General features: G+C 39.4%; 1 long non-coding RNA gene across 1 annotated transcript; it reads right to left on the minus strand.

The window, feature by feature from the left end:
- Positions 1 to 917: 917 nt before the first annotated feature.
- LOC144588939 (uncharacterized) lies at positions 918 to 3,887 on the minus strand. The gene is made up of 2 exons (XR_013544705.1): positions 3,830 to 3,887; positions 918 to 2,955 (listed from the first exon to the last, which is right to left on the minus strand). It is a non-coding gene; the product is annotated as an uncharacterized LOC144588939 (long non-coding RNA).
- Positions 3,888 to 4,154: the final 267 nt, after the last annotated feature.

Genomic DNA, 4,154 nt, shown 5'->3' on the forward strand with positions numbered 1-4,154 from the left:
TTGTAGCCATTTTAAGGGACAAGTTGCATATTTTAGTTAAGAGATCAGCAACTTAATTCCTTAGCACCCCTCCCCACTATCACATCACTCCTTGGGCCTGGTAGTTTAACCCACAGTGATTCTATGATGGAGGCAGACCTGCTATCCATCTCCATTCTGCTGGATTCTACCCCTTCTTTGACATAGATGGCCACCCTACCTCCAACACGCCCCTCCCTATCCCTCCTATAGAGTTTATACCCTGGAATTGCAGTACCTCACTGGTTCTCTGAATTTCACCAGGTTTCCATTATGGCCACTATATCAATGTTATCCCTAGACAACAAATGTTCCATCTGTCCCATCTTTGCTCGGACGCTTCGAGCATTTCCATAAAAGCATCTGCATATGGGGTCCCCCAAGAAGGGCTCATAAGATGTTGTGGAAATCTCATCAGCTGGAGGAGATGCAATAGCTCCAGTTGTCATGGGGTGCGTGCATAACAATAGAAAGGGTCATAGCTAGATATTTTGAAGTTGGATAGTCTGAGCGTACTGAGGGTAGGCAACACATGATATTTCTAAATGTATTCTTAAAGAAGCTCTGCATTCTTCACCAGAAAGTAAATTTTTATTCAGTCTAGCCCTGTGAGATTAAGGTCCATTCATGCTGTGAGATGGGAGACCAGAGAAACAATTTGGAGGATGTGAGCCGTAGTAGCTATGGATCCAGTGGTAAGTACTTATTGGACTCAGGTGCTTAAAGAAGGTTTAGAAATAACTGCTTGGTAATACTTCCAAGGAATAAGCCAGTATCATTGGATAGGAATGAGGAAAACATTTCTTTGGAAATGGAATGTGCTTGAACCTTCTATGAAGTCCACCATCGAAACAGAAGGAGAAAGTACCATTTGACCTACCTGCAGAAGTCAGGATGGATACTTCATTTCATTTAATTTTTTCTTGTTACATTCTGGTATAAAATAACAAGTAACTCTTTCAGAAGGATACGTAACAAAATATTTGAAACTTCTCTATAGTATACAGAAAGAAGATTTCTCCCTTCACTGAGAACGGCTTGGATGTGTGCTGCTGCAATACACAAACCAGAGGCCAAAAATGGATAAAATCCTGTTGCGTAATTACACCTCAGTATGCAAACAGCATAATTTGTATTGGCTTCTTGATAGCAACGGATAAATTTCTGCGTAGGTTTTTGGGCATGTGTCCAGCCAGGGGACTGATTAATTGCCAGTGAGAAGTCACTGCAATTTATGCTGTTTGCCTTCCTCGGGCATAACTACACAACAGGATCTTGGCCAGCATGTACTGAAATACTTACAATGGGCTTAGTATGAAAATCCACCCCGCCATCACCCATTCATGTTTTAAAAGAGCTAACCATGTTAGTCTGTGCAAGCGTATCAGGCAAAACAAAAGAAAGATAAAAACAGGCAAAATACAAGTGTTGTGGTATTTTAAAGGTTAACTATAATTTAATCAGAATTGTTGTGGATCAAATCAATTTCCTCAGACATAAAAATGAGATTACATGGCAAATGTTTGTATCTTTATACATGGCACCAAAATAAAGAGATAGTGGTTGGTTGGTTGGTTGGGTGGGTGGGTGGGTGGGTGGTTGGTTGGTTAGAAGATGTAATTTGCAAATTGTGTGAGTCAGCCTAGTAATGATTCCCATATAATATTTAGATTTTTTCCACTGGAGCTTTGAACTTTAAAAAGCAACAGTGATTAGTGGGTGATGGAACCCCTAGCTCAGAATAATAACAGCAAGAACAAAATGGATAAAAATAAGGAGACTGGCATTACACAGCTGGCAATGATGTTTAAGACTCTTGTTTGATATTCAATTCCTTTTTAGGAGGCTTTGTTCCATAAACAATGACAATGGTAGGTGGTTAATTTGCCACAGGCTATAGATGACAGCAAGAACAACACAGTAATGAGTTAAGAATCTCTGGTTACCTTTGAAGTTTTTAAGGCAGATATGGTAGTTAGGAGGGAAATATAGCTAGGATATGCAGCAGGTACAGCACAATAATTGTAGTGTTTTACATTTTGTAATACCCAAAGATACCTTGGCTAGTACTGAGTCTACTGATATGAGTGTCCAGCATGTTTATATATTTTAACTCAGCTATCTTTCTTTCTCTCTCTCTCTCTGAATTCTTGCCCTGTAGTTTCTCTTTCCAAGAATGGCAACTTTCAGATCCTATGCGGAGTGTCCAGGTAAACTAAAATGACATGAAACAGGTTTCTGTGTATTGCCATTCCTGATGTCCTCATCAAGAGTACTTTTACCTATTCTTTGCCAATGTTATTTATGCCCTTTTTTGGCAATAATGTCCATCTGCATTCTACATAGGATAAATGGAACAATCTCTACACAAAATAATTAATGGACAGAAATAAGATATCAGGAATATCATACTGGCAAAATATGACTCACGTTAAAATACAAGAGTTAGTCTTTAAGGTGCCACAATTTTTTTGTCTTTTGTTTCTTTTATTTTTCTTTTGTATTTACCTGATATAAGTTTAATGTTTCTCTCATGTTCCCTCTTGTGTGTAACCTCCCAGTGCCCTTTGTATTTCAAATTGTTTGAGAAATTTTCATTCAATACCATCATGAGGACCGTTGTTAGCAGGCGATCAGAATGTCTGGGAGAGGCCGGAATTCTGAATCTGTAAAATGCCCTGGAGCAGGAATAATGCCTGCTTTTCTTTTCAAGTAAAACATAATGACACATATACAAAAATATGAGAAAAGGGGCACTCCTAAAAGAATTCAATATGGAAAAAAATATTAAAATGTTTGCCATGCACATCTTTAGTCACCTGGATCTTTCCCTCTTCTCCTCAGGACTTTTAGTTGTTCGTGCTATTTTCTTGTGAAGGTCCATGCTGCCTTCCTGTCACCTCTGAGGACCACAGTCTCTTGGAACAAATATCCCTGCTGTTTTCAGTGATTGAAATGAAGAGAGAACTTTGTTTACTAAAAACCATGACATATGGACAATAGTTGTACAATTATGATTGTAATTAAAACCAGTAGGTACAATTTTTCTCCAATATTACTGACACCATCTTTAAATCACAGAACAAAAAATGAAGACAAATCAATGGTGTCTGTGACTTCCACAGGTCACAGTCACTGCCCAGAAACACATTATGTTACTGTCTATGTGACTCCACTGCCTTCTGCTTATTTCTGAGGTTCTCAGGCAGCAAAGCTGTCACATGAAGCAGGGCACTCAAAAATAGCACATGCAACCAACACCTGCTGCAGCACCTCAGTTTTTGTTGAAGGCAATAAGACATTAAGACTGGAAACAAATATGTTTTCAAATGAACTGAAAGAAGTTTAAGAGAGCTTGACTTTCAGTGCCATAAAAATATTTTGTCTTCCTGTTAACTTTGGTCAAACAACCACTTATTCAGGCTTGTGAAACAATAACAAGCAGCTGAAAAAGTTTACCAGAGGTGCAGGTGATATGTGCAGTGACTGCTTTTTCAATCTATTTTGAATCCTCCAGAAAAGACTCTCTATCTTGGTTGTAAGTCTTTGGACTAACTGCTTTACAGAAGAAATACAGGGACAAAACAACTCATCTATCAGTTTGATCTAAGTGTGTGTTCCCCATGTGGTCATGTGGTTGTACATTCTATGAGAATGGCATGTTGTAGAAACACAACGCCACCATACTTCCCATGGCACTGTAATGACAAGATAGTTCATTACCACATAAGGTGACCACGACTCCATTTGTTGGATGGTAATAGAAGTGTATGCCCTGGGAACTTCTTCTGAATAGCTAAACTCAACACACCTTTCAAGGAAAGCAGGGGCCAATGCCATGTCCATTCTTGAGTTCTCCAGTCCTGCTTTGAAAGAAACACAACAGAACAGCAAAAGAGCAAGAACAAATGTTGATGTTTATTTTGAACTCACAATACTTTAATTTTGACTAGAGAAGGGGGTATCCGTATTTGTATACGAATACAAATATCCCTGTACAAGTGGCATTAATGAAGGTCCAGCCCCATGGGGCCGGACGGTCCACTCACCAATCCACCACAGTGCACGATCTGCTCGCTACTCTTCGACCTTGCAGCCAGGCTTGTCCTCCCACCTCTTGCCAGGAGTAGTGAGTG

This window comes from Pogona vitticeps, chromosome 4 (genome assembly GCF_051106095.1).
Source record: "Pogona vitticeps strain Pit_001003342236 chromosome 4, PviZW2.1, whole genome shotgun sequence".
NCBI lineage: Eukaryota > Metazoa > Chordata > Lepidosauria > Squamata > Agamidae > Pogona > Pogona vitticeps.